At 46.0% G+C, this 13,685-nt stretch overlaps 1 protein-coding gene across 1 annotated transcript in view; it reads right to left on the bottom strand.

Annotated features, from left to right (window-relative positions):
* Pdcd1lg2 (programmed cell death 1 ligand 2) overlaps positions 1 to 2,358 on the bottom strand; it is a 56,449-nt gene extending 54,091 nt beyond the window's left edge. Inside the window, exon 1 of the mRNA XM_037205584.1 lies at positions 2,029 to 2,358. The gene's annotated coding sequence lies outside the window, so the exon portion shown is untranslated. The remainder of the gene's footprint in view (positions 1 to 2,028) is intronic.
* Positions 2,359 to 13,685: the final 11,327 nt, after the last annotated feature.

Raw genomic sequence — 13,685 nt, 5'->3', positions numbered from 1 at the left:
ATATCTGAGCTGGTCTTCAGTATATGCTGGAATCCTGAAGAAGTCAGCTCTAATGCAAGTGAAGAAATGGACTTGATAGAGAGGCAAGAACAAACAGGCAAAGACCAAAAGCTTCCTTCTTCCATGTCCTTATTATATAGGCTTCCAGCAGAAGACATGGCCCAGGTTGGATCTGGATTAAAGGTGTGTCTTCCCACTTTAAAAATCCATATTAGAAGTAGATTTTCTCACTTCAAATTTAAGCAGAAATCCCTACATTTGGGGGTTTTAGTTAATTCCGCATTTAGTCAAGTTGACAAACTGGAATATCCATCACAGCCAGGCACTGTGCAAGGCACCCAGAACTCAGAGAAACTCAAGGCACTCCAAGTCAATGGAAAGGCTCACAGATGGAATCTGAAGACACCCAGAAGCATCAGACAAGGACGAGCAAGTTGATGGCCAGAGTTGAAGCAATGAAGACAAATAGACCAGCTTTTCCATTGCAAGAGCAATGCTGTCCCTCGCTCATGGACCTCAGCTTGGAAGGCAGCTTGTAGAACATGCAGGTCAGCTGCCATTTGACTCCCAATACAACTGATTGCTGCTCCCACTGAATAGTTTTACTCCGCATTTTGGCATTTTTTACCTGTCATCCCCTTCTATAGAGTCCTAAAATTTCAAGGTCAGAAGTCTTGAGTAGCAGGAAATCTCTCTCAAGCTTCACCACTGTGTCACCATGCAAGAATCCACTGTCACAGCTTTTCTCTTAAGCATGTCAATACATAGCAATTAGTGCAGCTTTAATTTTGCTATCTCATCTCTGATTATCTTATATGAAAAAAGCTAATTGGTAGGCTGCAATCATGTTTTTTCTTTTTTAATTAAATAGTGGTTAGTGCAGAGTTGTGGAGACCAGTTCCAAAGGATCCGTCTATAAAACATTCTGCATCTAAGGCTCAGGGACCACTACAGAAGATGGCAGAAAGATTGTGAGAGCCAGAGGGTTAGAGTTTGCTATGAGATTGTATCCTCTAGAAATGTCAGAATCTAGGCCCATAAAGGCTCAGCCACATGACTGCCTAAATAGGAGCTGAGTAAGGACAATGGACATGCCAAAGGAGAAAACCCACAAGGCCTCAACCCTACACAATGAACTACAGCAACTAAGGGCTGCTGAGACTGGGAGATATAGTCTTCCCCAGGGAAGGGCACATCAATTGGTTACCCAATACCAAATGGTCGGCTCTGAAAACACACATGTGAGTAAAATTACACAGACTGAGCAGGCTGTATTTAGGAAAAAAATGTATATATTCCTATAACAATAACTAATGAAAAAAGAGGCCTTGAATTTAAAAGAGAGCAAGGAGGGGTCTATGAAGGATTTTGAGAAAGGGAAAAGAAGGGGCAATGATGCAATTATATTGTAATTTCACATTAAAAAATAAAGAAAAAAATGTGTAGGTTCATGGAATATAATCATTAAAAAAAAAAAATCTCTCCCTAATAGTGTACTCTTGGAGCCTTGCTTTGTAAACGCAAGCCAGCTGGGACTGTTGACTGCTGTTCAAAATGATAATCACCCACAGATGTCAGTTGTAGAAAAACAGATTTTGAAAGCTTTTGGACTGCTAACCCTTCAAAAGCTCTGAGGGAGGTGATCTCAAGAATAGTTTCTGAGGCTGTCGAGACAGGTTGGTGGTAAAGGTGCTTGCCTTCCATGCCCAAGTTTCATTCTGATGAAGTAAAGGTAGGAAGATGGAACCAACACCACACTGCCCTTTGACCTCAACACATATGCTGTGACAACCCCCCAACCACTGAACGATATTAATAAAAAAATTTTAAACCCAAAACAAGGATAGTTTTCTCTACAGTGGAACTTCTTAATGTACAAAGTTCTTAGCCACATAAAGAGGTTGAACAAGAATGAGAAACAACGGAAAAAGTGAGAGAAACCCTGATGTTTGGGAGATAGAAATTTCTCAGACAGAGTGTGATTTAAAGAAAAAGTGTGCTCATGGTCTCCCACCACGGCAGACTCACCTACACAAACGAAGACAGTAAGGGACGTTCTCAATGCACCACCCTCCGTCCTCACAGCAGGACGTGGCACAGCTCCCAAGCAAAGAAAAAGCATCTCACAGCAGCCCTTTGCCTCAGGTTCCTTGAAGCCAATGACATCAACAACGCCTGTGACACCAACAACCCAAACTGTCCACGTCGGGAAGAGCAAGTGGGTTCTCTCTAATTGTAAGACAGGAGGGTGAGATAGAAGTATGCCCACGTTTGAGATGATATTCAGAAAAAAAGATGCAGTTGGGATCCTTGAAGTTCTGTTTTCCTGTTAAGAAGAAGAAAAAAAAAGGGGGATGTTGTGATTCAGTCAGAATGGTTTCTGAGGAACTAGAGGACGCTGCCTGCAAGCGAGTTTCGCTTTTGCCTTCAGCACCATGGCGTTGGCTGTAGCTGCTCCCAAGTCACACCCCTGCCAGTCACCCCGGAGCTAATGCCCCTGTCAGCTGTCCTTTGCTGTGCTCCTGGTCCACATGTAACAGGGGATCCCCACAGCAAGCTGGCGTTGAGACGCCATATCACAAGCTTGCTTTGGATGAGAGACCCTGCCTCATTGAATAAGATGGAAGAGCCATTGATGGTGATTCCCAACATCAGCCTCAGGCTTCCACAGTCATAAGCACAAGCTCATGGGCATCCACACAAAAGTGTGCCCACATACATGCACTCAGGTGCATGGACACACACACATGCACACACACACACACACACACACACACACACACACACACACACACACACTTAGAAATAGAAAAATAAATAAAATGAGAACACTTCCCAGTGTCTTCATTGTTTCCCACCAAGTAGCCACTTGGCAATCCTGAGCATCCCTTGTTACCCTTTGTGTATCTCAGTGTGTTTCCTGTTTTTATAAAGGCATCAGCCATTGGATTAGTGTTCACTCTGATCCATTATAATTTTATCTATAAATTTCCAATTTCCAAGTAAATTCGGAAGTTCTAGGTCTAGGATATGATCAGAGGTGGGGGGCGGGGGAAGCTAACTCATCACAGCATCTAGGTGGGTGTGACTAGGGGGCACTAACTTACTACAGCAACTGGGTGGGTATGACTGGGGGGCACTAACTCACCACGGCATCTAGGTGGGTGTGAATGAGGGGCATGAACCGACCATAGCATCTTATCTCATTCTCGAAGCCACTTCTAACCCAGAAACTCTTGAACCCATTCCACACAAGAGGAATGACCAAGAACAGCAACAGTTTCTAGGTGCATGGCTGGATTTGAACTCAGGCCTGAGTGGCCCCGTCATTCTATGAAGCTGAGCAGGGCAAGATTTAAACAAGGTGAGAGGAAGAAAGGCCAAAGTAAGAGCAGATGTGGGGACAGTTGCTTCTCCTTGTACCTGGGGGCAGGGTGGCTGGCAGAGATTTAGGTCTGCAGGCAGCCAGGTCATGGGTTGTCTTGCTCTCTGCTCTCCCCCTGCCTCTCTGACCTCTGGTTTTCCTTCTGAAAAGGCAGGGCTCTTCTTTACTTGTCTGCATGCTTTTTAAATGTTAAAAAAAAATATATTTACTTGACTCTCCCTTGAGTAAGAAGGAATGATTACAAAAAGGAATGGTTGCCTCAACTATAAAAAAAGGGGGGACCGTAATAAGGGGAACCCTGTCTGGGAAGCAGTCCTCAGTCCTTCCTCTAAGGACTGCCTCCCACTCGTGCCTCTAAGATGCACATTCTCTGTGTGGCTCCGGGAGTTTAGCATCTATGGAATCCTCAGCCCACCCCCAGGAGTGAAGCATGTGCAAGCCACTCTTCAGACCTTCTGAACTTGCTCCAGCGACCACTCAGCTCTCAGTCCTCAGTCTTTTCTGGACAGGTCTGAGGCAGGGAAAGCCAGGTCTCTCCAGAGCAGAGCCAAAGCAACTCAAGAAGGCGTCTCGGCATGCTGGCCTGCTTTGTAAATCTATATATCTAGAAAAATGTCAGAGAGGGCAGATACTGGAGCCTCTGCAGTGCATTCCTGGGGGTGGGGGAGACACATGGGGTGGCTTTGCCGTTTGCAGTCGCCCTCCCCTCCCCCGCCCCGTTATATTGTATTTTCTGCCTGCTATGAACATGAATTACTCTTTTTTATTTATTTATTTATTTATTTATTTATTTATTTATTTATTTTTTTTTTTCGAGACAGGGTTCTCTGTGTAGCTTGCGCCTTTCTGAACTCACTTGTAGACCAGCTGCTCGAACTCACAGAGATCGCTGTCTGCTCGATGCTGATAAATGCCACACCCCCGCTGAATTACTCTTTTAAATACACAGAAATAACTTTTTTAAAAAAAAAGAATGGAGAGTACTGCTAGATTGAACAAAAACAAGAAAACATTTTAAGAACTTCCCAAATGGCTCCTATGTTTTTAATTATTTAATAAAGAACACATAGCTGTGAAGTTCTTAAATTAGAAACACCCATAAGCTCTTTGCTTTGTTCCCAGAGGTCTCCAACAGACAGAGACAGAAGGGAGGAGAGAGAGATTGGGATTAGACCCCTCCAACATTGTATGGATGCTTGGTAATAAAAAATGACAAATTAGGTCAAAAAAAGATGCCATTACAATATACATGAAAATGATCTCATCAGTGTACAAAACAGCACAGTCTTCCATTCTGTACGGAGAAAAGCGGAAGTAAGAGAGATTATATCGTTTATCAGGCTAGTAGAGAACAGAGAGAGGATAGGTCACACCATTTCTGCCCTCCCCTAAGACATTTTGTTCTAAATGCACTGTCATGGAAATGCTGTTCAGTGTATGGAACTTGAAGCCACCTAACAAACATGACACAGATGTGTCCGTTACGTTGTGGTGTCTGTCACACAGCAGGCACTTGGCACAGTCACAGCTCTGAAATCATCAATCCACCCTGCCTACTCTGATTGGCCTAAGCACATAGCATGAAGATGAAAAAAAAAAAAAGTGGCTTTGGAGAAATAACCAAAGGGCAAGAGCTGGAGAAGCCATGAGACCCGTGAAGAGCCAGCATCTGCTCTAGAACTGTCTTCTCAACTTTCCCGAAGTCCAGAACCAAGGTTCAGATGGGGGTTTTATCTGGAACGTGATAGAAAGGAGCAAGGCTAGCCTCCTTTGGAAGACGGGGACTTGTGGGTAGAAGGATGGTCATAAGCAGCTGGGGACAGAGAGAAGACAGAGGTCCACACCTGGAAACCTGCCTGGAAACCGGCCTCTTGTATTACAGCCAAGGCAGGAACTGGAGGCCAGTCAGTTTCTGGATGCATACTGGCTTGGAATTCCAAGCTCTCCTCCGAGGGAGGCCCGATGATCTTGATGTGAGGGAGGGAGAGGCGTAGACTAACGCTCTGTCTAAAGCAGCTGAGATGTTCCTTTCAGGCTCATCCACTGACAAGGACTCCAGAAGCTAAGGGAGGTATATTCTAAGTCGGGGGTTGGTGCCTGGCGCTGGGGAAGTGCTTTCCTGCTCCGACTCCACCACACCTGCATGGCGAACAGAAAATAACGAAGGCCGTGGCTCCTGGCTAAAAGGCAAGTCACTGAACTCCTCCTGTCAGACCTGCTTCCTCAGAGGTGTCTCAGGAGAAGGGGTCAGAGGTCGAGCAGGAAGTCAGGGAGAAGAGATGGAACTTGCCCCCTGGCCTTCAACAATGGAGAATAGAGGAGGGGACTCATGTGACAGAAAGAAGCTTCTAGGAGCCTAGAAAGGACTTGTGCCGTCCTCTTTCCCCCCATTCCTGGACAGAGGATGGGGTGCTGGATGCACTGCCCTGAAGTCTAACAGTGTGCTGCAAAGACTTGCTACCCGACGTTTCTGAAGGGGGGTGGTCTGCCACCCTACCATGCTTGTAAGGGGAGATGCAGTTGTTCACAGGGATGAAGGAAACGGGAAGACCTTGGCTCCCAGGCCTGGACCACAGGAACTACAAAACCCCAATACCTACTGCAACATTGCGGAAGGAAGGAACAGGGCATAGGGAGATAGGGCGCTAAGGCCTCTGAGAGTGGACGGAAACAGACTAAGATGGCCGTGTCTCTCTTCTGCTCCGAGGCAGGAAAGCTAGAAGCTTAGCCTGCTCTGGGAGTAAGTGTGAGTGGAAAGATATGTTAAATAGGACTGACTCGGTCAGTTCCTCAAATCTTAAGTCCCTTAGGACCTGGTGTCTACTGATAGCAATGTAACGTGACAAGAGAAGTGAAAATATACAGCCACACACAGTCTACGTCAATGTCCACTGCAGCATTATTCACAAAGTGGAAATAACCCAAATATCCAGAAATAGTGCCAAACACCGTGTTCTATACGATGGACTGTAATTCAGTCCTCAGAATAAATGACACACTGACATGTGATGTGATGATATGCTACCATATGATATGGATACAGTATGGTATTCTTTTAAAGCATTCTATGACAAAGAAACTGGGCACTGAAGACCACATGTCATATAATCCCATACCTATGAAGCACCCAGAGTAGATAAATTCACATAGAGACAGAGAATACTGAATGATTGCTTAATAAGGAAAGCATCATGGGGGGCTGCTAAAGGGTACATAGTTTTATTTGGCCATGAAAATGTTTGCAATTTGATTGTAGTATAGATCACACTATTCTGTGCATAACAGTAAAACCATTTACATGGATGAACTGCGTTGTATGTGAATCGCATCCCAGGAGTTGATAGAAAACATGAGACTAGGCTGAGTCGTAACAAGAGGCCTGGAAATGATGAGCTTAGGTTGGGAGATGATGAAGGTCTCTACTCAACAGGTTAGGAGAGTTTGACCGACTGCTGGTGGCAACTTTAAAACATTTCAATGAACTGTGCCACCTCATGGCGGCTATAGAGTGAGAAGAACCAGGAGGCAGCCCCTGTGCCCACTGTTGGCGCCTCTCATAATGAGCAAGTCCCTCTCTCTCCCGGCTTCTCTCTCTCCTTCACCTGTCTCTATTCGAGAGACTAAGCAGTAGCAGTTGGGAAGGAAAGATTGGCTTGGCTATAGCGCCCTGGTCCTCGTCCTGATCCCTTCCACAGTCCGGGTTGTGCTCACAGCCTCAGTTTTGTGTGGATGCCTGTGTGTATTTATGAGTTTTTATTCAAGGAGATCAGACAGAGCTGCAGAGGAGCCCCTAATCTCCAGCACCACACTGGGCCAGGCCTGAGGTTGCTTGTAGGGCTTAGAGGGGTAAGAGAAAGACTTCAGAGCTGAGAGTCAGTCTGGGGACTGAAGGACCCTCAGAGCCGGCCATCTCCCCAGAGTTTCCCTCACCAGAGCTAGCCAGGGCTATGACATGTTCCGGGAACCAAACTGAGACGGGAAGACAGTTCTGGCCTTTAGACCTGGAAGTGGATAAAGGGCTGGGGTCAAGCAGAGGAGCCGTTTAGATTTACACTCAGGTGAATGGGATTGGATTCTCACAGTGACTCTTAGGTTTCAGTTCAGCTAAAAAAGGAAAAGTGAAGCGACGATTACCTCTTCAAATGCAGCCAGAGGTGGGGGAGAGGGCAGCTGACTCATACTTAGCCCTCAAGTCCACGGTGGCTCCGTAAACAGTTCAAGTTAGTGCCTTTTGGCTGCTCTCCAGAATCCCCTCAGGAACTTGGAATGCACGAAGGTGCCAGGGTACTACCCAGACACAGTGGCTGAGCCTCAGGAGTCTGCATTTCTCGAAGGTTCTCAGGTGGTTGTGGAGCAGCTAATTTGGTGGCTCGGTGCTAGGGAATTCATGCGATGGATGTCCACAGAAATCATTACATCAGAGGGAGAAAAGGAAGGTGAGGCTATCAGACTTCAAGATGCGACTTCTGTCGGCCTTCTAAGACAAGCTCACGTGGTCATCCCCAACTCAGCAATGCAGGAGCGGGATGATACTTCATGTAAACTGCTCTCTCCTGAACGTAGGTAGCAGAGTTAAATGGCAGCCTATTCTTCAAAGCTCTGCAACTCTAGAGGATGGGGCAGTGTGGAAATTAGAGTGGATAGCTCCCAGCAGAAGCCAGTCAGTCTCCCAGCTGTGTGGCCTGAATGCTCAGAGCCCTGGCCCACGACATAGGGCTTTATGGATTATAGTTTATAACGTATACAGAATTTCTTCACTTGAGTGTTTAGAATAAAGCAGGGCCTACTGGCCTCTCTGGTTTAAGTGACATGTTAAAAATCAGCAACGTCTTGGTGTCTGAACTCAGAGTCAGGTATGGAAAACAGAAAGTCTGAATAACCTGAAAGACTGATTCACAAATGCTACTTTATCTGCTACTCCACAATTCCAGGCTTCCTGTGGGTAACTTCCAATTATTTGCTCAAGAGAGGATGCTCATTTCCTGAATCTTCTTTTGCAGAGACTGGGGATGCAGAGGCTCATGAGGTACTGTGTCAGCCTCATGGGCTTGTGCCCAAACGAACAGAGTCATCACAGGGTGGTGAAGGACACAGAATGCTCATCTCCCAGCCACCTCTGACGACTTCCCGACCTGGAGACCCTGGGGTTTGAGCCTCTCTCAGTGTGGAGTTGGGCTCAGCTTAGGTCCCAGAACCCTGGCTAGGGGCAGCGAGGGGATGAAGAAAGGACAGACACACAGATCGTGGAGCTGGGGATCAGGTGGGGCTCTCTGTTCTACCACTGTGGCTACAACAGGGAACCTCAGCGTGTTTATGAGGTACAGTGCAGAAGGAGGGGCCAGCAGGGAGGAGGCGTCTGTAGGTGGGCAGTCTTGGAATGTAAACATCCAGGAGGAGGAAGCTGCAGTTACCAATCTTTGCACACACCGATCGTTTGTCCATAAACACCCATCCTTGGACTCCTGAGGAAAGTCTTGCTGATTTCCCATGGGCCAATTGGTTTTGGAGTCCTTGACTGGCTGTGCCCATGTTAAAATACACCTTCACTTAGGACACAGGACTTCCTCTGCTCCACCTTGGTCTAGGACAAGGTGTTAATGGTGACAGTAGGAGACTGAAGTGGCCCAGCATAAGTAGCTACCAGGTAGGTACCAATAGCAACTAATCAGTTCTAAACAGAGTGCCTAAGAAGATGCCCTCAGCTAACAAAAGAGCAAGCAAATCTGGGAGAAGCTGAGGACACAGGTGGCCAGCTGGACCCCAAGAGCCCCCAGGAACAGCAGTTTGAATACACAGCCTCCATTTCTGCCTCCTCCCCACCCCATGGCTGTCCTGGCTCCTGCTCAGCGCTCAGTCCCTTCCAGGCCCCATGGAGCAGAGCAGGCAAACGGATGCTGCAAACCAACGGCACGGTTGTGGCTGCCGATTTGGAAGCAGGCCTCTGACCAGATGCGTTTCTGTTTCACCCCGTATCAGCCAGCGACATTAGATAAATGACTTCTTCTCTGAGTGCCCATCTCATCATCTGCCAAATGAAGATCAGAAAAGACTTGCTTCCTGAGACTGTTGTACCGATAACGTGAGATGATCCTGGAAGGTCCTCAGGACAGGTTTCGCTGGCAACATGAAGGACTCTATAAATGTTGTTTTAGTCTTACAGGGTTGGGCAGCAGTGGTGCACACCTTTAATCCCAGCGTTTAGAAGGCAGAGGCAGGCGGATCTCTGTGAGTTCAAGGCCAGCCTGGTCTACGAAGCAAACTGCAGGATAGCTAGGGCTGTTATATACAGAGAAACCCTTTCTCAAAGAAACAAGTGAAAAAAAAAAAGAAATATGTAGTCTTACAGGGCAACCAACCCAAGTCACAATTTCTCAAATATGAGTGATTTAGTTCATTTACTTAAATTCAAATTCTAAAGTTTAGTTTTTTTCTGGGCACAAAATGACACATATGTATCACTGTAAAAATATTTCAAGATATAAAAAAAAGTAAATTCCAAAGAAGATAGTAAATATTCCCTAAGGAGTAAACCTCTAGATAATTATTCTCTTGAGTTTTGGTGAGCACAGTTGTCTGTGCCTCTCTGGACACATCCACGGAAATGTACTTCTAAATAAGTGCCATCGTGTTAAAACTCAAGTTAGTGAACTAATAACACATAACATTATGGACATTTTTCTCTTTCATTTAGGGGTGCAAGTACAGGTACAATTCTGATTGGCTCAGGTTTTAGGGGGCTTTTCAGAATTTCTATGTTATCTTACTTTGTAGTTTTAACCGATTGTTTGTCAAACTTTATAGATTACCTCCGGCATTGGGGCATTCTGTGGTTAATCAATTGTTACCAGATAGTTCTTCAAACATCCTGACTTTGTACTTTGACCATCTCCGGCATTGGGGCATTCTATGGCTAATCAGTTGCTACCAGATGACTCTTCAAACATCCTGACTGTGTCCTGGGACCTATGTCAGCAGCTCTGAGAATTTTGAAACTCGGGCCTGTTTCAAGCTGGGGTGAGGCACTTGCTTGAAATGGGGGTGCTTTGGTTCTTTACTCACAAGTGGAGGAAGGAGATTAAATGCCTGGACCCTCAAACCAGAGGTCAGGAAGTTTCTCTACTTCCTCCCAGAAACCAAAGGTCAGCTTGTCCCTGCCCACATCCTCCTGCCTCCGACCTCTTTTTCCAACCACCGTCACACAGAGTTACGGTGGCACATCCTATCACGGAACTGCCGCTTGCAGTCACTCCTGAGAAGAAAAGCCAAAGCAGAGGCTGGGCTCTGCCAAGGTGTAAACACAGCTGGACAGTTCCAACTGCTTTGAAGATATCCGCCATTTCACACACACAGCCCGAGGAGAGAGGCACCCTCATCACTGCCATTTTATAAAGTAGGGAAACTGATGCTCAGCGGACAGACGATTGAAGGTCGCTCAGTGAATGAGAGAGGACCATCTAGCTCTGGGTATATTTTCCTCATCATTGCTTCTCTTCATTGTTAGAACAGTGCTGGTCATAAAGGCATCTGTCCTCTTCTCTTCAACCAGCCCTCCCATGAGAACAGAGCAGTCCCAGAGACTCCAGAAGAAGTTAATCATGAGCTCCAAGTAAACCTCAAGAGCCATGAGAAACTTCCCAGCATGGCCGCTGCATGGTAATCCCAGCCCTCAGTAGGCAAATAAATAAAATGAACAAAAAATAAGAACAAACAACAACAAAAGCCACCACCATTCTCAAAAGCGGTTCAAACAAGGGCCTAGAGTGGAGTCCACCAGGCCTTTTCGAGGAATAGGGGGATATGGCCGGCGAGTGTATTTGTAGTTTAATGCGGTGCTTTGCATCAGAAGTGGGATTGTAGGAAGGACATCTTCGATTTCACTCTTCCTCAGCCTTACCTTCTTTCTGCTTCTTGTTTCTGCTGTCTCCTCTTCACAGGTGAGCTCCTTCACAGCCAACACACACACACACACACACACACACACACACACACACACACACACACATTTCTCCTGCAGGTGCATGTTCTCTGTATTACGTACACACGATTTGTCTGCACAAATTTAATTTTCTCGGAGTGTGAGAAAGTAACATGATTTACCACATATTTTAAAACACACGTCCAAGTTCATATTATGACCTCAGTGCTCAGGAAAACAGTTGGGTCAAATGAGGTAGGTTAGAGTCAGGGGCCTTTAAGATGGCCTCAGTGTGATGTGCTGAGAATGAAGAGAAGCTGTGGCTTCTCTTATGTTATGATGCCTTGTGTTTGTAATCTCAGTACTTGGGAGACTGAGACTGGAGGATTGTTGATCATTCAAGCCCGGCCTACAATATATAGTAAGTTTTAGGCTAGCCTCAGCTATCATGTGAGATCCTGTCTTAAAAACAGAAACAACACATCACCTCACCTGTGTTTACCTGTACAAGGCCTACTACACTTGTCAAAATGTCACCCTTGGTGGAGGAGCTCCTGGCAATTGATGGTTGCTAAGGGAGAAAGAGTCACTCTCCTTTGGTCACAGGGCTGCTGGTAGAGTGCTCACACCCAAACGGATGGCAGCTTCTCACCACGACTGTATGGGCGGTACGACATGGGCTCAGGATTAATGACAACGAAGCTGGAGAGGAGACGTAGTGGGCACTTGGGGAGTTGGAGAGATGTGGTGGTGGGTGGATAGGATGGAAATACTTGTATAAATGTATAAAGCCATTGTTTTTAAGATAGAATGAAGAAACAAAGGCGAGCAAAGGATAAAGTCGGAAAAAACACCATGCAATGTACGGGGAGAAGACTGGCATAATTGGAGGGACGCTGCTCTAGAGAGGGGGCAGAGCACCCTTCTCCTGTGGATACAGTGGATTCATTTCCTGACCATGCCCACACCGGTAGCCAACCGCCACTTTCTCTCAGCAAGAAATTTTATTGGCAAGACATGGTATTTTAACAAAAGCAACAACAACAAAACAGATGTTTGCTTCTCCTTCTCCCTCCCCCTCTCCATCTTCCTCTTTTTCTCTTCTTCCTGAGGCAGGGTTTCTCTGTGTCCTGGAACTTGCTCTGTAGACCAGGCTGATCTTGAATGTACAGAGAGCTGCTTGCCTCTACCTTCTGAGTGCTAGGATTAAAGGCATTCACCACCACCACCTGATGGTCTCCCACCTTTTAATTGTAGTCTCAAATTTGAACCAATGGAGTGATTAAGTGGTGGTGATATTTCATTTGTATGTTAATAAATAAAGTTTGTCTGGAGATCAGAGGAAATAGCAAGCCATTAACACAAAAATCAGGCAGTGGTAGTACATGCCCTTAATCCGATCACTTGGCTGGCAGGATCTCTGTGTGTTCAAGGTTACACTGGGAACAGAGCCAAGCGTGATGACACACGCCTTTAATCCCAGTACCAACCATAGAGACCTGGAGGTCTGTATAGACAGGCAGTGACAAGGAAGTGAGGTAGGTGGGCTAAGAGCCAATGAGAGGGCAGAACAGCAAGGCAATAAAGGCGTGGGTAGACAGGAAATAGCTCACTTTGGAGCTGCAGAGCTGATGAGGTAAGGTGGTTGGTGGCTCTCACTATTTCCCTGATCACTACGACTTTCACCCCTATATTTGGCTCCAATATTTGGCTTCTTTATTTAATAAGACTGCTTAAAAATTCGTCTACATAAAGTAGTTTGAAAAGTGGAGAGGGGAGCTGGAGAGAAGCCTCAAAGCTGAGAGCACTTGCTGTTCTTGCAATACATGCAAGCAAAACATTCATATATGTAAAATAAATGAATCTGAAAAAATATTTTAAAATAAAAAAATCTCAAATGTGGAGAGATTATGGAATGTTTGATGGGATCAACTATAAACTAGTACTCTCCACCATGGACCTCGCAGTGACATTCATACTGGCGGTGAAGCAGGAAATCGTGTGAGCTGTCCAGCACTGGAACAGGCGGAACTTGAAAATCAAAGTGGAGTGAGTATTGAGTTCAACCCTTGGGAAACATGGTTATTACTTTTCTTGCATTTATTTATTTATGTATTAATTGTGTGTGTGTGTGTGTGTGTGTGTGTGTGTGTCTGTGCGTGTGTAAGTGGAGGTCACAGGACAACTTACAGGATTCGGTTCTCTCCTTCTCCCATGTGGGTTCCCAGGATCAAACCTGGGTCACCAGGCTTGGCGGCAAGACATTTCCCAGATGAGCCATCTCATCTCCCCAGTCTGTTGTTTCTGTTTTGATTTTTGAGACAAAATGAGTCTCACTCTGTGGTCTAGGCTGTTCTGGGACTCATTACAGAGCCCCAGTATTGG

Source organism: Peromyscus leucopus, chromosome 1 (genome assembly GCF_004664715.2).
Source record: "Peromyscus leucopus breed LL Stock chromosome 1, UCI_PerLeu_2.1, whole genome shotgun sequence".
In the NCBI taxonomy this organism is placed as follows: Eukaryota; Metazoa; Chordata; class Mammalia; order Rodentia; family Cricetidae; genus Peromyscus; species Peromyscus leucopus.
The sequence above is the reverse complement of the archived record's forward strand: the minus strand, read 5'-3'. Positions and strand labels throughout refer to the sequence as shown.